Source organism: Choloepus didactylus, chromosome 15 (genome assembly GCF_015220235.1).
Source record: "Choloepus didactylus isolate mChoDid1 chromosome 15, mChoDid1.pri, whole genome shotgun sequence".
Taxonomy (NCBI): domain Eukaryota; kingdom Metazoa; phylum Chordata; class Mammalia; order Pilosa; family Megalonychidae; genus Choloepus; species Choloepus didactylus.
The window spans coordinates 78,259,590-78,286,059 of NC_051321.1; the positions used below are offsets into that span (position 1 = coordinate 78,259,590).

The window sequence follows — 26,470 nt, forward strand, 5'->3', positions numbered from 1 at the left end:
GAGCTGAGTACTCATGCTCCCAGTTCTGAACATTTCCCCTTGTCTTGAGATGTTTGTGTCATTAGGGAACCACCTTGTTATGTGATATCAAGAGATCAGAGCTTAAGTTCTAGTTCTGTCAGATTAGCCACTCACCGTCTTTGGACTTCAACTTCCTCATTGGCAAACAGATAATAATTTCCACTTCACAGTTTGTAATGTAGAGTCAAACAAATAACATATGTGGAAAAGTGTATCAAAATCTCTTATTTGCCATAAATAGCGTTAGAAGTCACAGAGGACTCTCTGGTACAGAACAATTCCAGGAAAACACAGAGGTATGAAATTTTTCTAATTGATGGCAATCAACTTGCTTCCAATCAGAGAACATTTTCACCTATGCTCATTAAATAGCGTCCAATGTGGAGTTAAAAGAGGAAACTCAAGGGTCAAACAAGGCCACTTTACATTAGTGATAGTCCCCACAATAGTTTGAGATTTAGTCAGGATAACTACCTTTGTATAGTGTATTGTAGAGAACTGAGACTGCCATTTGAGAAGGTGGTTATTGTCTACTGTGCCATATATTACTGTAATTATGAAAGAGACATAAGGAAATGCCATAGCACTATCCATTGGGCCCCAGGCCTCACTAACTCTCATATGGCCATTGTATAAATGCTAGTTACAAACATATCCTAATAAAGAGGAAATGACTTACTGCTAATATGTACCTGCTAAATTGACATTTATTTATGATGGCTGAGTGAGGCAGACAGTCAAAGGCAGTGGAAGAAAGAGGCTATTTAACAGAGAAGAACTCTATAATTTGTTGACCGAGGCAGCCTATAAGGTTATTTCAAAATTATGTGGCCATTTATTCAATTACAACAATATTAAAAGGTGACCCAAGATCATATTGCTTTATTTAGTACCTGTGGAAGCAAATACATTTCATTTCTGATATTTATCCTTCTGATTTAAAAATAATAAAAGCTCAATATAAAGATATTGATATAGAAATGTGCAGAAATATGGTAGCAGGATCATGTTTCCTAACCTCAGCTACTTCCCTGTCTTCATATATATGTATCATTTTTACTATAAAAGTTACTGATTATTTTCTGAATTACAAGGTAAAAATTGATAGAAATAGAATTAAGATAGAGATTTGTGGGAGAAATGATATAGCTCAGTGTGGGAACAGTGACTTTCCCTTTTTCATAAGTTTTGACTGTTTCCGTTTTTGTAGAGCTGAAGGTGATGGTTTTGCAATTAGATACTTGTTCTCAAATTGTCTTCTTTATTAAGTTTGAACATGAAACATTTTTTTAAAACAAAATTCGGTTTTCTTAATTCCCAGAAAAATATTCCTGACATAATTCCTTACACTTACATAGATTTAATTATTTACAAAGTTTTTATTTATTTTTCTATTCGTTGTGCCCCCACTATCTTTGAAATCAGATATTCCTGGATTCTAAACCCAGTTCTGTTCCTTAGCAATTGTGGGGCATGTCTAAAATGACATAATCCCCCTAAGCTTCAGTTTTCTCCTCTAAACCTGTACTCTAATTTTTGTCTCTGTGGATGATTTGAACCTCATGTGAGATCACCTGTATAAAGTACCTGGTTCTTTTTTTTGTTTTTTTTGTTTTTTAATTTTATTTTGAAATAAATTCAAACTTACAGGAATAGTGGCAAAAACAATACAAACCCCATACACAGAACTCCAGCATAGCCCGACCCCCCTCCCCCAATACTCTGATCCACCCACTTTAACATCCTGTCGCGCCACCATTTCTTTCTTTCCCTCCCTCCCTATCATCCATCATCTATTTTTTTAAATAAATTCAGTTTTATTGAGATACATTCACACACCATATAATCATCCATGGTATACAATCAACTGTCCACAGTATGATAACATAGTTATGCATTCATCACCACAATCTATCTGTGAACATTTTCCTTACATCAGAAAGAACCAGAACAAGAATAAAAAATAAAAGTGAAAAAAGAACACCCAGATCATCCCCCCATCCCACCCCATTTGTCCTTTAGTTTTTATCCCCATTTTTCTACTCATCCATACACTAGATAAAGGGGGTGTGATCCACAAGGTCTTCACAATCACACTTGTAGTCTATATTATTATATAATCATCTTCAGGAGTCCAGACTGCTGGGTTGGAGTTTGGTAGTTTCAGATATTTACTTCTAGCTATTCCAATACATTAAAACCTAAGAGGTTTTAGTACCTGGTTCTTAACAGTTAATAACTATTAACCAGCTTCTCACTCCCTTATTTCACCTCAATATTGCCTATTTAATAGTCTTATACTGCCTTTGCAGTTTTTGAAAAGCCCTGCTGTTAAACATTATCCCTTTGGTAAACATTTCCACAAGAAATTCCCAATAAATTCTGGAATTGGGGAGATGCAGAATATATCCCCTCACTCGAGCGTTTGCTCTCATGGTGTCTAATTACCTGAGTGCTTTTGAAGATCCACAGAGTTTAAGATCCAGTTGGCATGTTTGAGGATACCTGGTACTTTTATGGTTTGTTACCTTTTTAGTGGCTGTTAATAATATATGTGTGGTCTTCAGCATCAAGCTACACGTGCATTTATGTTGGAAGCAGCAATTGTCATTAATATCCCATATGAAGAAATGATTTAGAACTTCATAGTACTGTGATCTTACATGTATTCATACACGGCGTTACCATGGCAACAGGGGAGCCTACGTATTTTTAATTTATTCCTTAATTTTTTTTAAAGTACTTTGTCACAGCATCAGCAGGAATCCCTGACAGTAGCAATGGTGGTGATTTAATGGTCATTATGAAGTTGTCCAAAGTTCTTGCAATTTGCTTCGGGGGACATAGACTTTGGGGATTTGGAGATGTACTATTAAGCACTGCTGAGCTCATATAAGATAGACCGTGTTTTCAGGGAAGAGAAATATATTTTCTTATTGCAGTTTATCATCTAGTAATAATGGTGAATATCGCAAGTCAAAATTTAAGGCTGAATGTAACTCAAAAGTGAACTGACTAATGGCTGCTTTGCACTTAAAAAAAAGTATATTGCTTTTGCATTTCGTCAAACAGTCATTTAAAAGTCTAAAAAGCTATTTAATAGCCACAAATCATATCCGAGAAAGACCATTCAACCTGTAATAAAAAATGAGCCAAAGAAACGGTTGCTGGCTTATTAAAGAAAATAACCAACATCTCAGCTTATTTTCCTTTTATAAGTCTCTTGCCTCACGTCAAGGTCATACCGATAGCAGGTTGGAGGTCTGTGTCTAAGGAAATCTATTTTGTAAAATGCCGCTCTTCCTAAATTAGCCCTGAGGAAATTTAAAATGTTGTAGCATCAATTCAGCACATCTATTGAAAGCCAATTGAGGGAGGTCAGGGAGGTTTGCAAGTTTGAAATGGAATACAAACTGGGAAGGATGGGGAGAATCCAAATAAAAGTGTGTGTGTGTTGGGGGGGGGGGGTGCACCAGGGAGGCAAAGTGGCAGAGATGTAAATCATCGGCAGGACACTGGGTGCAGTGTGATGGGAGAGGAAAGTACCGTAAGGGAGAAGGGGATGCCGAAAGTTGCTTGCAGATATGAAACTTGGCCAGGAGTTTGTCTTCTAAGGGATGGACCAGATGAAAACTAGATCTTCCAGTATTGTAAAATGTTTCATGTGTTTTAAGAATACACTCCTAGCTTGAGTGATGATATTTGTAGCAAGGGAGGAAGTCATTCCAGTCATATTGAATGCTCCTGGGAAAATAGAAGAATGTATTTAGGATCAAGCCCTGGGAGCCATCCAGGCCAGTTGGCTATCTTTGTGCAGTGTTATAATTTTTTCCAAAAATCTACTTTTACTTAGGTAGTTTAGAAAACATGATTTCCATTTCCTAGAAAGGGGATGTTTTGGACTGCCGGGATGTTAACTGAATCATGATAAGGAAAATATGCTCAAATGGATTAAAAATGGAACCCAGTTGTATTTAGAGATCAACATTTCCTTCCTGAGTTTTTTAAAAGAGGAAAAGAGCTTAATATACTATTTGTCCATTGTAAAAATTTAATTTTCAATTAAGGAAAGAGTCTTGACTCAAAGTTTAATGGTCATCTAAATGTTTGAATCACTCGTTTTGGTCTTGGTTTTTAGTTTCCTGTGAAAACGTCCATGATATCCATTAGAGAGGATACAGTCTTGATTTTTCCAGCTGGTGTTTCCTGGTGTGGTGTCCGTGTGAGCATGTTTGTGTGTGCATGTTTCTGTGTGTTTGTGAGTGTGTGTATGTATGCAGTGTATTTAAAAGACTGAAAAAAAGATCCTTTAAGAGAAGTGCTTATGGTGTTAACAGTCTCAAATCTTTTCAGAAACTGCATCTGTTCGAATAAATTGGATGTGTATTCTCCTCTGTTGGATTTAATGAGGCTACATTGATGCCAATTGTGAATGGAGGCTTTTGCAAATGCATTGTCAGATCGGCTCTCCTCTTACATTGTTTTAAGTTCATTCCTTTGGGCTTATATAGCTTTTTTTCACATGTAAATAAAATGCCACAAATGCTTGCTCTCGAAATCCTGAGAGACAGGGCATATTATTTTTATGGGAAAGGATCATTCTCAGCCACTCTCACTTGATTAAAATATGATTTTTTTTTAACCTTGATCATTTGTACACTGGAAATGAAATCTCTGGTGGGATTAGTTTACTCACTCAACCTTCCCATTCAGGCGAAGGTGTGGGAAATACATTACAAAGAATTTTATTCACAAGTTCAAAATGCTGCAGGAGAAGCCAGGAACAGGAAGCAAATACAAGTATTTGGATGCAGATAGGTTTCTTTCTATGCTTCATATTTTATTTTTTTCTGAGAATTGGTGGGACAGAAAATAAAACAAAACAAAAATGTAGAACATTCTGTAGGCCAGGTATGAAAATCATGCTTTGATTTCATCTAACAATGCAAAGAATTCTGCGAAGACTGCATGTTGCAGAACAGGTACACCACCTGAGATTAACATTGCTGATTGCACAGGTAGGAAGCCAGGCTCGTTGACAGACGTGGATGTGCTGGGTTACAGATACAGTGACTCTCATCACACTCAGGGCTAATCCTTAGTCTGGCCTTTAAAGCCATTCATGATCCAACCCCTGATGGCCAATTCAACCTCATTCTCCCTCACTCTTCATTACCCCTGATCCCTCTTCACTGCTTGCAAAACCCTGAAGGCAATACTAGCTCTCCATGTTTCTGTAAATACTGTTCCCTTTGTCTGCCATGCTCTTTTTCTGTTGGTTCTTCTTTTGGACTCCTGCTCATCCTTCAAAATTCAGTTCCAATGTCACTTTCTTCCTCCACCACCTCCTTCTGGGTTACCTGGGACTGGACCCCTCTGTTTTTCCAAAGTACCTGGGTCACTCCAGTAGTAATTCATCATACAGAGTAATGTGTGCATGTTTACTTTTCTATCTCCACTATTAAACCAAGAGATCAAAAGAAATAGAAAGTATGCCTTATTAATTTTTTAGCCGCCTAACATCTGGCACCATCCCTGGCACATAGCAGTTGCTTAGTAACTATTGATTGAATATAGTTGGTGAGATGGGATGCAGAGCAGAAGAAGGTGGAAAAATGGACTTATTTTCACAAATGCAAGGTGCTGTCGTAGGTCCCCTGGGAAGGGAGTTTAAAACGAATAAAAGCAGGTTGCTGTTCTGAAGGAACTAGAAAGGGAAAATAAAGTTCAACATAAAGTGAAGGGCCAGTGTTGTCACAATGTCTCAGGAATGGGTCCTGGGAATTGAGTGGAGGGAGAAATCCAAATTTCATTTCACTGAGGTGGTGGAACAGCTTTAGAATAAAGAAGCATTTGAGTTCGGCCTCAAAGTTCCAATAAGAGGTTGTTTATGTTTTTGTTTCTTTTTTTCTCTAGTAGATGTTTAGCGAGCTCAAAGAGCTTACAAAAATTTAAACTATATTTCCACATAGGTTGGCAAATGTGCCAGTTTGAATGTATTGTGTCCCCCAAATGCCATTATCTTGGATGTAGTCTTGTGGGGTGGACATTTGGGTGCTGATTAGATTTGCTTGGAATGTGCCCCACCCAGCTGTGGGTGATGACTCTGATGAGATAGTCCCATGGAGGCATGGCCCTGCCCATTCAGGGTGGGACTTGATCAGTGGAGCCATATAAATGAGCTGACTCAAAGAGAAGGAACTCAGTGCAGCTGTGAGTAACGTTTTGAAGAGGAGCAAGCTTGCTAGAGAGGAACGTCCTGGGACAAAGCCATTTTGAAACCAGAACTTTGGAGCAGATGCCAGCCACGTGCCTTCCCAGCTAACAGAGGTTTTCTGGACACCATTGGCCATCCTCCAGTGAAGGTACCTGATTACTGATGTGTTACCTTGGACACTTTATGGCCTTAAGACTGTAACTGTGTAGCCAAATAAACCCCCTTTTATAAAAGCCAGTCCATTTCTGGTGTTTTGCATTCAAGCAGCATTAGCAAACTAGAACAGGAAGTGTGAATTCAACCTGTAAAAAAAAATTGAATCACATTTCCCCTACCTAAATAACACAAAATCATCTCCCTATCTTATGCTGACTGATTACCTGACAGAAATAATGTGCTCTGATGCCCTGTCCTCTAGGACAACTGAATCCTCCATGTGTTGACAGCTTGGGAGAGCAGTTGAGCTCAGCATTGGGACCAAAAAAAACAAACAATAAGAAAATAAAAACAGTAACCAAATTTTGAAATCTGGGTCCTCTTGAATAAAGTTGTAGGATGATGAACACTTTGTTGGGCCTTCCAAGACTCGGAAACACCTATAAACAGAATGTACTGGTTCTGCAAGGTATCTCTGAAATCTAGTTCTCTGTGTGTTCCCTTAATCAAAATAACAACCTGACATGAAGCCATCAGTTAAATGAATATCATGATCAACTTTAAGAATTCAGAGTACAAATTATTTTACTATGAATGCAGACTTTCTCTAAAATATGTGATATTGAAGAGAACCTTTTAAGGATAAAGGCTGAAATCCATTCAGTTCGTAGTCATTGGAGGTGGTAGTGTAGAAACAAGTTGAGTGTCTGACCCAGGCCCCTACCCTTGAATAGACTTGAAGACTCATAAATGGCCATGGGAAGATAAGAGTCACTAATATAAAATGGAGCAAAAATAATATTGGTTAATTAACAAATGTAATATCTGGAGTTATGGGGGTGCAGGAAAATAGACACTAATACACTCTTAGTTCCTTCCCTCCTTCCTTCTTTGCTTCCTTCCTTCCTTCTTTCTTTCCTTCCTTCCTTTGTTCTTCCTACTTTCCTTTTTCCCCATTTCTCTCTTTCTTTCTCAATCTTTCTCTTCTTCCCTCTCTCTTCCTCCCTCCCTCCCTTCCTTCCTTCCTTCACTATGATCGATTCAATTAAAAAATTTTAAAAAGTCTTTTCATTCAGCATTTTCGATAAATATTTCTTGAGTGCCTAAAGTACAGCAGAAATTGTAGCATTTCTAAACTGCTTTTCTCCTCTGAAATTAAAGATGGATATGCCTATTTTTTAGGATTTCCAGGAGAACTAAATATGAGCTAACATATGTGTGAAGTCAGAAGATTTGGTTTCATGCCTTTATGTACTCTTGTTATTCTTTCATTTTGACATAAGTGCTAAAATATATTATATATATATATATTTATTTATAAAACTGGCCATTTTCAAGCATTATATGCTGCACTGGCCCTGATTATCATGGCCTACTTTGCCTGTTGTAGGGGCCCTTTTCCCCTTCTGATCAGCCTACCCCACACACTCACTCATTAAATGAACGAATATTGGTGGATGACCTGTTCTGTGTGGCTAAAGGAACTGCAGATACAATGGGGGCTAAACCAGGCTTGGTGGCCACCTTACTGGGGATTACATACTATTAAAACCTAGAGAAAGTGAGTAGTCATGTAAATAAATGAGATAGGGATAGAAATAGGGACTGGGAGGTTAAGGCTCAAAATGAAAAAAAAATCAGGTCCACGTGAAAGTAACAGGCATAACTAAGACCAACCTGCTCTTTGTATTTGTCTGATCCATGACCTGAACATGGTTTTTGCATTTTTAAATGAAAATATTAGCAATCATATTTTTTGACATGTGACAGTTATATGAAATTCAACCGCCAGTGTCCATATATAAAGTTTCATTGTAAAACAGCTGCACCCATTCATTTGCATCTTATCTGAGAGGCTATAGCGCCCACGAAACCTAAGATGTTTAGTAACTGGCCGTTCACATGAAAAGTTCGCCAACCTGTGGCCCAGACAATTAAAAGAGATCAGGGACAAAAGTCACAGAGATTAAGTTAGAAATTGATTTAATAATATTGGTTTTTTTTTTTCAGTCCATGGAAATTGGATTTTATTCTAAGTGTTATAAAAAGCAATTGAATGATTTTAAGTGTGTATATATATATGTGTGTGTGTGTGTGTGTGTGTGTGTGTGTGTGTGTGTGTATATATATATATATATATATATATATATATATATAATATCAAGCTGATGCTGGGTAGGGAAAAAAAGCTTTAGTGATCCAGAGAAGCAATAGGGGAACCTTTAGATTTCCACCTGTGGCCTGGACGAGAACAAATGGTGGCCCAGCCAAGGATGCTCGTAGTGAAGCTGGGTACCATGGATAGGATCAGGATGTGCTGCGAGGCAAAATCTACCCCACTGGCTGTTGGAATGTATATGGTAGAATGGGGAAAGAGGGGAAAAAAATGAATCCAGAATGAATCCTAGTTTTTGGTTTGAGCAATAAGATGGATTGTCAGGTCAGCTGCTGAGAGAGAAAGACTGTGGAGGGACAGGCTACAAAGAGATACTAAAAAATTAAGAATTCTGTTTGGGACATGTTAAAAGATATTGTCAGGAAATCAGGTGGGGATATCAAGTAGGTGATTGGATATATGAATCTGGGGCTCCAGGAAGGGGTTTGTCTTGGAAGAATCCAGAGTCACCAGCATCAAGATGGTAGGTGAAAGTATAAGGCTAGTTATCACTCACTCATTTCACAACTAGGGATTCATGGAGTGCTACATGGAATGCACTGTTCCCGGAACTGGTGTGGCTGATATAACACAAGCCATGGATCCTGACTTTAAGGGGCATGTAATCTCATTTTAAATGGCTCCTATATAGAAATGCTTGCTACAGAGCAAGCAATCCATAAAGATACATAAAACAATGGCTTCACTTCATTTTGTACCTTTAGTGAAACAGTGCTTTGCATACATTGTTTGTGATCCTCACATGGACCTACTCAAGGGAGATGATTTATCCTCATTTTCCTGGTAAAGAACGCAAGGCTCTGAGAGGTTAAGTGAGTTTTACACATTCATTGGCTAGTAAATTGCATTGCTGGATTTCAGAACTTCAGTCTGTCTTATTGAAAGTCTGCTCTCTTTTCAGCTGTCTTTCACTACTTCCAATTGCAGGCCTGTCTTTGCTAAATCCTTAGCCTCTTGTCCACACTATCTGGATAATGATCAAAGTATCCCTCTGAAAAAGAAAGGTATTAACTGCAATTAGTCCTATTTGACAGATGGAATCCTGGGCTACTCTAAGTTTAAGTCAAGTAATTAAGGTCGTCCAGGGGCGCATCAACTGTGGAGAAACTGGGCCTACTATGTTACCTCTTAAGGGTTGTATATGGCAATCTATTGATTCTGAAATATATTTAATGGCTTGATATGACAAAATGACCTGTCACTTTTGATCACCCCCATTACTAATGATCCCAAAATGTCATGGGAGCTTCAGAAAGCTTATATAGAGAGGGAACACCTCCTAAGAGGGGTGGATATTGAAACTTTTTTAAACCAGAATGGATTTTGTTCTTAAAGCAAAAGAGAATAGAACTGGTTTGCAAAGCTCGATTCTTTCTTGATGATGTCTGCAATTATCTGCTGAATTTAAGTTTAGCTCAAGTGAGCACTGACTTTCAGGAGCTCAAATGTTTATAGCTAAAGAAGGGGCAAATGAGCATAATATCTACATACTTTTGGACTAGAGGTTATAAGCAGAAAAATCTTGAATTACTCAACAACTCTCTTGAGTGTTCCTTTTCTTGATTTATTGTAGAGGTGGACATCCGGGGCAGGCACAGGTGTGACAAGGTGTCCTGCTCTGCCTGAAAAGGTGCTGTCGTTTTGTGGGTCATCCAGTATGTCGAGGAGACTGTTATCATTGCAAAAGTCATTCAGTCTTTGAACTTAACCTCCTAAATGTAAGGAGAAGGAGAAGGCACTGAGTCACTGGCTGTCCCTTCTCACCGAACCCAGGAGATTGCATCAAGGCATCAAGTGATGTGTCCACTTTCAGTTCCTGATTCTTGTTAGGCAGACTTATTATTGTATGCAGACTATTGGTCTGAATGTGCCAGGGCTGTTAGGACAAAGACCACACTCTGATTGGCTTAAGTAACAGGAAATCATTGGCTCAGAAATGTCTGTTTTCTGGGGCAGCAATCCTTAGTGTTCCTTGACTTGTAAGCTCTCTCTCCTCGTATCTACTTTGCTGATTTCTGCTGACTTTTAGCTTCTACTTCTGTTTCCAGTTTTCTTTGCTTATAAGGCCGTAAGCCATGGCCTAAGACTCACTCTGATGCAAGGGAGAGGTTGGGACTCAAGATATACCAATAATATGAAAAGTGGAAGTATAAGTAGAGTAGAAACTATAGGAGTCATTATAGCAGTAACCTTATAATCTTATTCACATTTAATTTTTTAAAATGGATCACACTTCACATCCCCTGTTTATACTATATATTACTTGTATTTTTTTTAAATATGTGCATGCATTTGTATATATACATAAAACAAAATCTGTCATTCATTATTTGCATATAATAGGTATTTTCAAATACTATATGCCATGATCAGGGCCTTAGCAAATGACAGTTATTTGTCCACAACCTGACTCTCTTCAATGAGGGCAGCTTCAATTTTATCTATTTCACATCGAACTTTTTTATTACATCTAAGTTATTCTCTTGGTAAATAAGCAAAGTATAGAATAATTTGAAATCCATTTTTCTGTGACAATTTTGTAGACTATATTACAGTCCATTGTATGAACATCACAATTTGCTAACCAGTTTCTACATGTGGACATTTACGTTGTTTGCTACATCTGGTTAATTTAAAAAAATTGTTGTAGCTTAATGGTAAATCGTTATAAGTTGTCACTTTTTTTTCATAGGACAAATTCCAATGAATAAAAATACTGAGAGAAAAGGCATGAATTATTTTAGGAATTTTGCTTTAAAAATGCAATTTAAGCTCCATGTCTGATGTCTAATAATAGATGCTCAGTAATTATTTATTTGCAGACTGATTACAGTCTCACTAGCATTTTATGAAGGTGACTTTTTCCCCTTTGCTTTGGCAAAACCAAACAGAACAATTTAGTAGAATGTCAGTTTGATACAGAGAATAGCTTATTTTAATTTACATTATATTTTTAAATTAGGGAAGAGTTGATATGTATTTTATGTTGCTAAATCAGTCTTTTTATATGGAGATTCTGCTTACGGTATTATAGCTAGCATTATGGGCCTTACCTACTTTTATATACAATAAATAACCAACTACAGTCTCTTGTAGTACTTCATGAGTACTAGATTGGCAGTTTGTGTTAATACATGCAGTGAGCAATGGCTATATACTTTTTTTTCTAAATGACTAGGTAAATGTCTAAATACTATTTATCTAGTTGTCCAGTTTTTGACCACAGATGTGAAAACTAAATGTATGACTTTATTTCTAATTTTTAATATCTTAATCTGTAATCTGCTCCACAAATGTATCTGAACTTTGATAGCAATGTAACTATGTTAGTTTAATTACTCCAGCTTTAGAATGTCTTTAATACATGGCAGTACTATTTTCTGCTACCCTTGTTATTATATTTAAATAATAATTGTGGCGAAGTTTTGAGATTAGTCTTAGACTCATTTGTCAACTTCAGAAATAATAAAACCCTGTTAATTAATTTGGGGTGCATTAAATCTTTTTATATCATCTCAATTGTAATAGGTGTGTATTTTCAGTACCAATATCTTTCCAGTCATTTTTATGAAATTTTATCTTTTAATATGAACTTATTCAAAAGTTTCAAATTCATATGCTTGTTTAAAGAAGAGCCTTTCTCTTGAACCCTTAGCTCTTAGAATAAACCAGTTGGAAAAGATTCTAAATTTCATTTAATATAGAGGTGAGTCCTATTTACCAGTGTTTTATACATAATACTTGAATCTATAAACATAAGGGATTAGTTTATAATTTCTCTTTTCAGGTTTTAATGTCAGTTTCAATGCTACATTAGGTTTGTAAGTGAATTGAGAAATTTTCAATCTTTTTTCTATATCCTGAAACAGTTTGTGTTATAATTGACATACAAAAAATTACAAGCATTTAAAATGTAAATTTTGTAACTTCTAATTTGGTTAGTTTTTTGTCTTTTGTCTTGTTACTTGTTTTCTATTTGTGCAGTCTGCTCTTTGTTCCCTTTTCCTCTTTTTCTGCCTTCTTTTGGATTAAATTAAATATTTTTATGATTATACATTATCTCCTTTGTGGCTTCTTTGCTATAACTCTGCATTTTGTTATTTCAGTGGTTGTTTTAGGGCTTATCGTATATAGCTTTAATTTATCACAATCTATCTCTAAGTGATATTTACCACTTCACATGTAGTATAAATCCTTATGATAGTGTCTTACATTTCTCCCATACTAGACCTTGTGCAATTGTTGACATATGTTTTAGTTTTAAATGTTATAAAGTCCACAGTACATTGTTGTTTGATTTGGACACTCAGTTATCTTTTCAAGTTATTTAAATAATAAGAAAAATAATCTTATGTATTTACCCAGGTAGCTAACATTTCCAGTGCTTATTCCTTTGTTTAGATCCATGTATCCATCCAGCACCATTTTTCTTCTGCTGGAAGGAAGGACTTCCTTTAACATTTCTAACAGTACAGATCTGCTGTTGATAAGTTTTTTCAAATCTTATGAGTCTGAAAAAGTCCTTAGATCACTTTAACTGTTGAATTAAAGGCTGATAGTCCCCCTTCTCCAGTACTTTAAAGATATTATTCCACTGTCTTTTGCTTATATTGTTTTGATAAGAAATCTGCTGTCAGTCTTGTCTTTGTTCCTGTGTATGAAACATGACTTTTTACTCTTGCTGCTTTAAAGATTTTCTCTTCATCGCTGATTGAAAAAAATATAATAATGGTGTTACTTGGTATAGTTTTCTTCTTGTATTAGGATTTATTGAGGTTCTTCTGTTTTTCAGTTTATAATTTTCCCCAAATTAGGAAATTTTTAGTCACTATTCATTCAAATATGTTTCCAATTTGAATCAACTGATTGACTTTTCATATTTTTCTGTTTCTTTGGGTGTCTTGCAATTTTTTACTGGATATGAGGCATTGTGAATTTTACTTGTTTTTACTTAAGTGCTAAATATTTTGCTCCCATGTTTAGTTTTTTTTTAACAAAAGCAAAGATTTATTGGTAATGGCAATAAATGAAACATTGTCAGTCTCTGGCGAGAATGAAGCGATTCTCCAGGAGCTGTGGATCTGATTGCAATATGGCCTTTCAGTGTCTTTTGTACCTTAGGGACTTTCTCCTTTTTTGCCAACTACTTGTCTAAAGTCATTCATATTTGTTGCCTGAACTGGAGTACCAATAAAAGTAAAAGATGAAATTCTTGTTGTTTCTTCTTCTCCTTGATTGGACTGAACAAATACAGTTACACTGTTAACATTCTGAAGCCTAACATAATGAAGTGGGACAATGCCATCTTCTTTAATATCATCCTCTGTTAGTTCCAGAGCTTGAGTTGGTTCGCTTCTTTCTGCCTCTTCAAAATCCATAGATCTTGGCAGGTTGATAATTTTTTTTACATATTTAGGACCCTGACCATTATCTGGCCCTTGAAATTTCATGGAATAAAGCTTAACAGGTTGGTTGAATGCCACGGTAATAAGGAGCTGTTCATCACAGTCAGACTCCAAGAAGGTCATGTCTTTTCGTAAACAGTTGTCAAATCCATGTTCATCACTCTCATTAAGACATTCACAGCCAGCTGTGTTAATAAAAGGCATTAAATCCATATAGCCTTTTGGAATGTTTGTGTCCTCATTGCTTCCAGGGTCATTTTCTAGGTGCTGTTTAATTTTTTCTTCTAATCACACAGCATCTACTCCTTGATACTGATCAATTCTCACTTTATTTCGAAAAAATAGAAATGTAGGTGTTGCTGAGATATTATTGGTGGCAGCTGTTCCCTGACACTGATGCACATCCACCTCCAAGAAAACTGCCTGTGGGTATTTATTATTCATAGAACTGAATGCTAGAGCGATCCTTAAACATGGTCCCCACCCTCTCGTGGTGGACTTGACCACGGCGAGTCTGGAGCTCGCGCCGCTCAGCTCCGGCTGGAAATCCGGGTCGCCCCAGACTGGCTTCACTCCCAACATCCGCAGAGTGAAACCAGCAGGGGGCCGTGACGCCACCTGCTGGGAAATTAAAGAAGACCCGGGAAGGCTGAGACCTGCACGGGAGAGGAGGCAACCGCGACGTCTTCTCCCGGGACTCTCAGTGCCGAGTCACGCCAGGGAGCAGAGTGGCCGAGGGGCGGGGAAGGGCAGCCATACTTAGTTTTGTTCTGGGAGGCGGGTAATTTGCTTGGAAAGAGTTTGGTCCTTTTAGTTCTTGCTTTTATGACCTGTTAGGCTGGCTAAAGCAGTGTTCACCAGTAGATCTCTTTATTCCCCACTACTGAGACGAAACTCTCTTAATAATAAACGACTATTAATTTAACTCTGAATATGACACTGTGGCAGCGGCATCTGAAACGCAGGGCAGTGGGAGCAGTCTGCAAATTTAATGCTAATTGTTGTGATTACTGTTGAATTTTAATAAAATGTGTGTATGTTTCAACTTGGCACATTTTTATTACTTATTCTATATTGCATTTTACCTAGAGGTTAATTCAGAGAACTCCCAATTATGCAATTGGTTTCTAACACATGTGGGATCCACTGCTTGTATTTGTTTCCAGAGTTAAGTTCTTAGAGGTTTAGAGTTGTATAAACTTGCTGCTGAGGATATTAACGTTAGTCTAATTAAAATTTTCTTCTCTTAGCATAACCTAAGTTTTCCCCAAATTTATTTTTTCTGTGTATATTAGTCTTTGTTTTTATATAAAATGGTTTCTTCAAATGTTTATTGATCTTTGGCTGTCTGTTTGCGTTTAAGAACAGTGCACCAAAAACCTATTTGGGGATTCTCTATGGCTGAGTAGGACTTAATGAGTTTGCTCTCTATCCTGAAAAATCTATCTGGGAAACCCTTAATATCATTATATGGTCAGATCCCCAAGGGAAGAAAAATCTTCCACTCTCCCACATACATGAATATACTTGACTGCCAAAAGGTGAGGATAAAGGTGTTGATTGCAAGAGTGATGCAAGCATCAATAAATACTCTCTATTTAATACCCTAGTTATTAGCATTATTTAACAAAATGCCGCACCATCTTAGTACTTACATATCTGATAATGTTGTCCTTTAGCATTAATGTGAAAAAAGCAAGAGGCTGGGTATAAGATTTTATGTCAACATCATGATATTGGTATATTTACGAATATCTGCACAGTTATACTTTCTTTTGTCCTTGTAATTCTAAAATGTTGGATAGAGGTTCTTAGGCTTGTATATTTACTTATTTGGCATTTGTTTAGAAGTTTGAGAACTCTTTCAATTTGCACACATAATTCCTACTTTTCCAGGGTTGTTTTCTGTTAGAATAGGTTAATTATTTTCCAATTTCTTTTATTCAAGTCTCTTCTTTAGGAACAATAATTATCTGTATTCCAGGGCTCCATTTTCATCCTTCTTTATTTATCAACATCTCCTTTATAATTGGATCTTTTTCACCTGCCTTCTGAATTCTGGGAATATATCTCTAGCATTTATTTCTAATAATACCTGATTTACAGAATTAATTCAGCTTTATACTGCTTCCAATGTAGATTTTTGTCCCACGATTTAATTTATAGTTTCTGTAAAATATTTCCTTATATCATCAGTTCATTATCATTGTACCCATTTGATTTTGCATTTTAGCTTGTACTCTCTTAATTACTTCTCTTGCTTCCTTAATAAACGTGCATTTTTGCCTTTTTATTGAACATCTCTGTGGTTTCCTCAATTTTTTTCTGATCCTTCACTATATCATTTTAGATAATCATTGTGTTGTTCTGAGTTTTCCAGTTGCTTTTTCTTTGTATTTTGTTTTTTAACCTCTTTCTCTCTCTTTTTTTCTTTGTCCTTAAATGAAGCAGGATCTCTTTATCAAACAGGTGAATATTGGTTGATATTGGTTCTACACTGTGCCTACTTATGTGTAAATAAATTACCTTCTCAGCTCTTTATTTTAGGCCTGTTTACCAGGTGTTTTCACTGATCTACAAATATCAGACTTCCTTCTACCTCCACTGCTTTGTTCTCTCATTTAAACAAGAGTTTCTAGTTCACACTTCTTTATCCTAATTCTGCCCTTAACACATTATCAGAGATGACTGCTTGACAGCCTGTACCATTCCAGGGCAGCCCCCCACTTGCTCCTGGCCTGTGGTTTCTGAAATATGTTACCTTTCCTTCCGTGCAGAAAATTGACATGTTGTGGGGAGAGGAGGAAAGGTGAAATGTCCTTCTCAGGTCACAGACTATTACCTGAGAGGTATAGAGAGCATGTGGCCTAGTCTTCAGATTAGTTGGTCCTTGATTTCTGAGCCAGAGAATAGTAGGTAAAATTATAATCATAGTCCAACATTTTTCAGGCACTGTCACTGAAATCACATCAAACGGAATATGCTGTTTGTCCAGTCCTGGGGATTTGTTTTTTGCATGAAATTCATTGTGGTTTACAAGCAAGCACCTGACTTTGAGTCTCAGCTTTTTTTCATTTATTAGCTGTGTGACCTTGGGCAAGTTCTCAGTAGAACTCAATTCTCTCATTTTTGAAAGAAGGTACAAAACACCCTCTGTATTAGAGGATTTATGAGGATTAAATGAGAAAATGTCTATGAAATCGGTAGTAACATGTAGGTATATAATACTCACATGTTAAATGCTAATTAAAAGCATTACAAATAGAATTAGTTTTTCAAGATTCTCATTAATTAGATTGCCAGTCTTCATTTGTGATAGTATTGTGAATGTTCATATTTTCTCAGTCTCGAGGGTTACTCCAATGAGAAGAAGGGAGAAGTGGCTATAAAACTAACTTAATTTAAATTCATAAATTCATGTCTTTGGTTTTAATATTTCTATTTTAATTTAATTTATGTGTATTTCTTAAAAGCACCATATTGCTTGAATTTTTAGAAGGTTGGGTTTCTATTTGTCTTTGATTTCTTTATAATGTAGACGATGAACCTTAAACATGAAGAAGATACTGTTGGAAAGCTCCTATAATAACTGTCCTTTGGGGAATGGAAGTTGCTTCACCAACTGGAAACTGTAACAAATAAATCAAGTTTGAAACTTGGTTCTACGACTCCATGATCCCATGTGGTGATCTTGCGGTTGCTGTATAACTCCAGTGATTTTAAGTTTGTTTATATCTGAAAACAGGGATCACCTTCAGTGATCTCAGCCACAGAGCCCATCACACTGGGTGCCTCCCTGTTGCCATATCTGGGTCCAAGCCATCATGGAAATTTGACACCCTCCTCATTTTAGCCTCCTTTAAGATTCTAATACAGACATTAGCCTGACCCTCTTCACTTTTCCAATCACATGGCACAGTGTATCACTCTCCTCCTGAACTTAGCAAGAACCTCCCTTCCTTCTTTGTCTTATATCAGCCCCATCAACAGTGACTCATCACAGTTATTTTACTAATAGCTAGAATTTATAAAAATCAACGGAGTCTTTACCACAGGCCCCTAAATGAAAGTCTCTGTGCAGAAAAATCCATAAGCCGGGGTGACTTTTGAGTTAAGTTAAATTTTATGGCTCAAGAAATGCTTTGTTCAGTTTTCACCATCATTATAAAGCAGAGAAAATAATTTCAGATTCAGTTTACACAAAGGATCACTCTGGGTTGATACAGGCTTTATGTTAGTGGCCTGGAAATATTTGCATCTGCACATGGATATATAATGAGATAGGCTGTCAGCGATAAGATCAATTTTCTATTAAAAGTAAAAAGGCCGACGGAGCCGGATACAGTGGGGGCTTTTACTATTCGTCATTCAGGACCGTTTGACAGTTTTACATTAGCTGCGGAAGACACCAACTGGTGTGCTGCAGTAAAGCTTTAGAAAATATGCACATGTGCACAAACACACAGATGTGTGTAAATATCCATGTACGCAGGCATACAGAATATGACTGCCATGTACTCAGGTGCCTATTCAAGCATGCAGACATACCGTAACAAAGACGTGCACACACAGATACAAGCACACTGATCAAGTGCTGCGGTGACACAGGCAGGAGTGACAATTCCAGCGGCACTCCCGAACAAGATGAAGCCTCATGCATCCAGGAGCCAAGAGACCTGGGGACACATCTGTACACACTTAGAGATCCAAGCATGCACATGCACACACAGAGAAGAGCATGTAAATAGAGACCAAGGGACAAAGCCAGACAGGCACAGAGGGATGAACACTTGAGCACACATCCCACAAGATGTGCCCAGGCACGTGCAACTAGATCCTCAGAAACATTGGCCCGCAGGACAGGCCTACAGCTAATCCAGACTTTGATCCGGTTCTTGTTACCTTTGGTTAACAGTATTTTTATTTTGTATTAAGTTCCAAAATGCTATTTCTGTGTGCCTGGAGTCTTCTTGGATATTTTCCTTCTCCTTTGTCTGTTATATCTGGACTATTTTGAAATCTTATTCCCTCCAAATTATTTTTAAGTTTCATCCCCTCGACTCTGGTCCTCAGGCTTCATCTAGAATATGACAGCAACCACCTTATGTGCCTGGTGTCCATTTTGCCATCTCGTAAGTCATCCAGTATTACCATGTGTATTGTGTCACTGCTGGGAAAAGAACCGCTCCTAAAATCAAAGGAAAACATGAGGTTTATTGAGCTCCTTCTGGATGCCAACCATTTAGTACCTGTTGTCTCATGGTTGCCTCAAAATCCACTGCCAACCACCTTTTCTACTTTGGGTAATGTCCCTGAGCCCCCGTTATCCTGATCTGTTTCCAGCCTTTTCCCCTTTACACTGTTTCCTCATTATGTACATGGTTTACGTCACCCCCATAACTTCGCCCATCATTACCCCAATTTTAATAGCCTTCCTCATTCCAGACTCCATCTGGCTGGCTCTTTCCCCTGACAATGAAATCCCATTTCTTCTCTTTCCCTTCAGATTATGGAAATCCCACCTTTCCTTCTAGGTCTCATTTATTTCTATTTGAAGATTTAATTAGTATTCTGTATCCTCTTGCAACTATCACACATAGCTTAAAGCTTAGCATTTATTTTTTTTCTTTCATTCCTCTCTAGTATATTAATTTTGTCTCCTCCACTGAATTGTAGTCTTCCTGAAGCCAGGGATTCCTCTTTACCCTTCTTCTTGCCTTCCAATTCCCAATCTCCAGCTCAATCTGGTGTGCATTTGAGCATTCCATACCCTCTCTCTGGCCCATTTCATCCCTGCTGCTTCACCTGCTGTCCCCTAATTCTGCATCTTCAGTCCTAACTATGATTCTGAACTCCAGACCTGTGCTTCTGATTTTGTAGTGTTGGTACCACCTTCAGCCCCATGGATTGTGCATTTCAACTTGCAAACTCTTAAGGGGACAATCTCTTCTCATGGTTCTTCCCTAAATCTGTTCCCCCTTCATTTTTTTTTTTTTTTCTTCTTTTTTCTGATTATAGTTAATTGTCCTCTGCACGCAGTCATCCAAGTTAGATTAAGCCTTTGGTTTTATCTTCCTGCACATTATCCTTCCCTTCCCCAACATTAAATTCTGCATCAAGAAATATCTTACCTGTTGCCTTGCCCCCAGCCCCTCCCCCATCCTCTCCCTCTGAGCACTGCTCCACCCAGGGCCTGACCAAGGCGAGGTCAGACTAGTGGACATGATGGGCTCCGAACCACCCTGCCACCTCGTCGGCCTCCCTGCTGCCTTCAGAATCATCCAGAACACACATCTGATCTTGTCATTCTTATTGAAAAGATTTTAACAGCTCAGAGTGTCCTGGGATAAAGTCCAAACCCCCTTCAGCATGAATTCCCCTTACAGCAATACCTCAACCTCCCCTCTCTCATGGGCCGTCTCTTCCACTCTATTTCTAATTACGCAGATCCTCCTTGCTCCAAGTCCCGAACACATCACATTTCTGGACCTATGTAGCAATTTTCCCCTTTATCCAATTACTTTAGTTTGCTTTTCTGCCTGGAACACTACTGTCTCCTCTTCCCAGGCTCCATTCTCAAGGCTTCCATGACTTACCCTGGAAAAACTAACCATTTCCTTAAGACTTTGTACGAAGCTCTAGGATGGCACTTGCTGTTCACCCTTACATCTCCTAACTGCACTGTGAGTCCTTAGACAACAGACGCTCTTTCTGGTCCATCGATGTCTCCTCAGTCCTTATGTCAGGTACTCAGTAAAGTCTGGTCAGTGAAGGTAGTTGCTCAGTTTCTTGGATTATTCTTCTGTAACTATTGTGCAAGAAAAAATCCGTACCACAGACTCACACACTTGCTTGGGTGGAGGAGTAACATTTATTGCACACCTAATATAAATGCTGCATTTCATATATACTGTTTCACTTAATTCTTGCAACAACCATATGATATGGTTGCTATTATGCCCAATGAGAAATCTGGTCTTCAGAGAAATTAAGGAATTTTCCACAGTGCCTCCATTTATGACATTTTTAGCTCAAGTGCATACTCTTTGTTGTCACCAGGGTCCAAACTGTGTTCATAAAGCATTACTTCTGCATCCAATTTTGGAGGCTCTGGATTAAACCAATGAAAGCAGATTTTGTTGTTGTTGTTGTTGTTGTTGTTGTTGTTTGCTGCAGGAGTTCTGAAAGCCTTATTATGTTAATGTGGATCCCCAAATTTGGCTATAACCACAGTACTCCCCAAACCCATTTGGCCTCAGAACCCATTTCATGAGGAGTTTCTAATATAGCATATACTTTGGGAAATGCTGTATTATACCACATGCTACCTTTAAATACATTCTGCTTTCTTAGCCTTTAGAAGAGTACTTGCCCTTCCCAACTTTCTCTCAAGAGAGCATTTGTACACCTACCCAACTGCTCATTCAGTACCGGCATCAGCTAGAAATAGTTGGCACATCAATTCCTGGAATCCCAGAGCCCTCCCTGTCTGTTACTTGCCTCTACTAGACCCTGGCAGAGAGGAGAGCCACTGAAATGTTTGCTCGATGCTCCCTACTTACTTCCACCCATGCCCAGGTGCCATGGGTTGCCCCTTCCACAAAGTGTGTTTGAGGGAACAGAGTACTTGGATCCAGCCTACGAACTCCATCTTTGCCTGCCACAGTCTGTGTCTGGTTTCCCCTCTCCGATGGTGTTGGGTCTGGAGTGGGTGCTGTGGAATTATTGGAACCTTCTGCACTCTCCAGGACAAGTTTATTTATTTCTGTCTCCAGCTGAGAGCAGCAACACGGCATTCCCTGATCCCCCAGTAATTTCGCAGGCTCAATGATTCCTGTTTCCTTTGACCTGTTTCACAGCTGGTGGCACTGCTGCTGACCTGGATTTGCGCTCTTCAGCTCAAGTTACATAGAGGCTTAGAGGATGCATGTGTTTGACAATGCAAAAATGCCATCCCTTTAAACAAGATGGGGGTGGGCGGATTAGGCAGTTTTGGAGTCGGAGAGGCCTCAATTCCAACCCTGGCCCCCCGATGTCTAGCTCTGCTGCTTTCCTCGCTTGGACAAGTTACCAACCTCTACAACCTCACTTTCCGTACAATGACCATAAGAATATGTACATCACTGGGCTGTTAAGGGGATTAAATGAAATAACTCAGTGCCTGGCATATAGTAGCAATCATTGTTTGCTATGTTTATGTTACTTGTATTTTTCAATTTAGTCTTGTTATTTCAAACATTACTTTTACTTTCTTCTCCTTTCTTAGAAAGTATTTATCAAGACTTGATAGAACTTTATTGTTTTTTTTTAATCCAAGGAGAAGCTAAAAGAATCTACTGATCCTTTCCACAAAGAGCTTGTAATCATGTGGGGAAATTAATCAGAAGCATAAGTAAAGGTTACCAGTGGTACATTATATGTAATATTTCAAATATTTCTAAAAGAAAAAAAAAGATACAACTCTTTGTTGATAAAGAAACTAAGTGTTAGATAAATCCATTAGTCCCAAGTTTACAAATGTATGTGGCGAGTAAGTGCACGAACCAGGTTTGAGAAAATGTTTTGGATGTGTGTATGGTCTCAAAAAGCCAGTGAATCTCAAATATTTCTGGGATTGGGACCACTTTATAGTCAAACAATTTATTGAAGATCCCAAAGAGCTTTTGGTTATGTGGGTTCAGTCTATCAATATTTGTGATGTTCAAAATTAAAATTAAAAAAATTAAAAAAAATTTATTTATTAACAGTAAAACCGTCACACACTAACATAAACAACATTTTAATGAAAAGTAGCAAATCTTCCAAAACAAATAGAGTAGTGAGAAAGGGGCATTGTTTTATATTTTTGTAAATCTCTATAATATATGCTTTAGTAGAAGACAGCTAGATTCTCATATCTGCTTCTGCAGTAAGTTCTTGCCTTACGTTATTTTGGTGGAAGTATAGGAGGCAAACCACTTCACGTGGCTATGTATTGGAAAAGTAATGCATATCTTAATAGCCAATTCAGATAATTGTGGATACTTTTCTTTAATTCTACACCAAAACTCAAGTGATGACAGTTATTTAAGGATCAGTAGCAGTGTGAAATCTGAAATTATATACTTTCTGTGCACTATGACATTAAAACTCACTGATCAACCTGACACTTTGAATGGATCTTTTTACCCATACATCATTTTATAAAATCATGTGTTGGTCATTTGGAAAACATTGTTTTACTGAGTTATGCAGATCTTCCAACGGTTGACTCATTATTATGCAGTATCAAAAAATTCATTTTATTGATATCATCACCAATCACATCAGAAATGTTTAAGCTGCCAAGCTCATGGCAGTAAGTACAAGTTTCCCAAAATTCTAATTTTCACTTTATAGCTTGAATTTGAGCATTTACATCAAACACTGTCAAATGTATTCCTTGAAATGACAGGTTCCTTTCATTCATTTTTGAGACAGTATCTGCCAAATACCAAAGTATGTTAAGCCATATTCTGTTCAGCAGTCATTCTGTCGGATACAAATGGCATTCCACGAAGAAGCAGCTAGTTTTGCTTGCAATTCAAACAATCATACAAATGCTTCTGAGACATCATCAGAATTCTCCATGCAGTAGGAGCATTTTGTGTGTACTACCCATTTCATCATCATCACCTAGAAACTTAATAAGACGGATGCATAATAGGTGAGAAGTGATGAAATGAATACTTTTCTGCTATACCAATGGCATTCTTAAATCAAAATGACTTTTAACACCCTGTATGAAAATACAGTGAGCATAATTGGGTGCTACTGCCTTGATTTTACTAAGCAGCCAACAGGTTTATCAGTTGTTTTTACATTGTCAGTGTAAATTACAACTATCACTATCCTGAAACAGCTTTCATCTCTCAGACTCCCTAATAGTGTCTCAGGAACCCATAGTGATCTGTAGACCTCATTTTGAAAACTATTGGTCCAAACTGCTATGACAACTATACCCAGGAATGTAGAAGATCAAGCTAGATAAAAGTTTATTCTCTTGTGGAATAGATATCTATTTGGTACAGGATCTAAATTTTCTAAACAGTACAACTCTACAGTCGATTTGTTCAAACACCACAATTGCATGGAACTTTGAATAGGAAGTGAGATACAGTAGGTTAGTATAGGCTGGAGTGAAATAGTGACACATCCTAGAGTAATTTGGGCAGATAATAAAAAATATATTTACAGCCTCCCCCTCCCCAGCCCCGAGGATCTGGGGGAAGGTGCGGATGTGTTGGACATCCTCACCTGGACTGGTGTTGATGTTGTCACAAACATTGGGACTGGCGGTTTGATGTGCTGAGCCCTCGATCACGGGACTTGTCCTTATGAAGCTCATTACCACAAAGGAGAGTCTAAAGTTGTATGTAATGGTGCCTAAGAGTCTCCCCCTGAGTACCTCTTTGTTGCTCAGGTGTGGCCCTCTCTCTAACTGAACCATCTCGACAGGTGAACCCGCTGCCCTCCCCCTTACATGGGACCCGACTCCCAGGGGTGTAAATCTCCCTGGCAACGCAGAGTATGACTCCCGGGGATGAATGTGGACCCGGCATCATGGGACTGAGAGTATCTTCTTGACCAAAAGGGGGATGCAAAATGAGACAAAATAGTTTCAGTGGCTGAGAGATTCCAAATGGAGTCGAGAGGTCACTCTGGTGGACATTCTTATGCACTATATAGATAACACCTCTTAGGCTTTAATGTATTGGAATAGCTAGAAGTAAATACCTGAAACTACCAAACTCCAACCCAGCATTCTGGACTCCTGAAGACAATTATATAATAATGTAGATTACAAGGGGTGACAGTGTGATTGTGAAGACCTTGTGGATCACACCCCCTTTATCTAGTGTACGGATGAGTGGAGGAATGGGGATAAAAACTAAAGGACAAATGGGGTGGGATGGGGGGATGATTTGGGTGTTCTTTTTTCACTTTTATTTTTTATTCTTGTTCTGGTTCTTTCTGATGTAAGGAAAATGTTCAGAGAGAGATTGTGGTGATGAACTCATAACTATGTTATCATACTGTGGACAGTGGATTGTATATCATGGATGATTGTATGGTGTGTGAATGTATTTCAATAAAACTGAATTTAATTAAAAAAAAAAAGTTTATTCTCTTGTAAGACTTTCAAGCAGTGGTTCTCAGCCAGGGGCAATTTTGTATTCCCCCCACCCAGTGGTCATTTGGCAACATCCTGAGACATTTTTGGTTGTAGCAACTGGGAGAAGGGTGTTACTGGCATCCAAGAATCCTACAATTACAGAACAATCCCCCACTACAAAGACGTATCCAGCCTCAAATATCAATATTGAGAAATATGGTTTCACTGTTTCTGGGTAGGGGGTGGGCAGTCCAGGAAATGGTTCTCTACCCCATAAGATTGTTGAAGGGTCCAGATTCCTTTACCCAGTTGCTCTGCCCTTGCCCAAGGGGATGTCCTCATCCACATTGTCAGTGCTGGCACATTTGGAACTGCATCCGCATTCCAGAAGAGGCAAAGGGAAAAGGTAGAGTATAAGTGATTGACTCTAAAGAAAATGATGTGGGAGTGGCACACATCCTTCCATCGGTTCACCATCCTTTGTTAAGAACTTGGTCAAATGGCCAGGCTAAACATTGGTGGTGGTGAGGGGGAGTTCTCCATTTACAAGGAAGATGGGGAGAATGGTTATTGGGGAACCATTAATCACCAACACAGTAAGGAAATGCTTGAAAATACTTTAAAGGATGCTCAAAGAAGCCAGAGGTCTTTAATCATAGAACAACTCAAAATTCTATTCATATGTAATAGTAATCTATTTTAAATAGATATATACACACAATCTTTACTGTATTTTGAAAAGACTGGATTCATAAAAATATTTTTTACCATTCATTTTCTGGAGGGAAATTAATTCCTTGTGAGCCTAGTAAAAAAACTTGGAGAGATCATCAACTTCTCCGAAATGTGAATAAACTGGTTTCATGAACAGGTTCATGGGACTTCTCTTTGGTATTTATTAAGGGCCTAGATTTCTAACTAGAAAAGTTAAGGGAAGACATTGACTTACTCTCAGAAAACCAAGGATGTCTTGATGAGGACCCCTTGACAGTCTCATCCCTGTGAGCTGGTAAACATTTATACCTAATTTGCAATGAGAGGCTTAATTACATAATTCCATTCCAATTTGGCTGCTAATTAATTGACAGGCCATTTTTGAGTGCTTTAAACAGTGCAAGGAAAAGACAGAAGCATTTTGAGCATATTAGCTGTGACCCTTTGGGAGAGATCAGTAAATGACTGTTTAAGAGGCTGGAAATGGAGTCTGTGAAAAGGAGAAAACCAGAGGCCAGCCCTGGGGAGATCCATCCTCAGGGTCACCGATGTCTAGGCCTCCACAGAACTTTCTCATTAGGTCCTTTCTTGAGAGTAATGAATAGCAGTAACCTTTTACTGAGCATTTACTACATGCTCAGTCCTGT

The 26,470-nt window shown here is 38.0% G+C and overlaps 1 protein-coding gene and 1 pseudogene across 1 annotated transcript in view; one reads left to right on the forward strand and one right to left on the reverse strand.

Annotated features, from left to right (window-relative positions):
• Nucleotides 1–26,470, forward strand: part of NRG3 (neuregulin 3) — a 1,038,857-nt gene that overhangs the window by 245,930 nt on the left and 766,457 nt on the right. The window lies entirely within an intron of this gene.
• On the reverse strand, nucleotides 13,688–14,557 carry LOC119510732 (annotated as a pseudogene).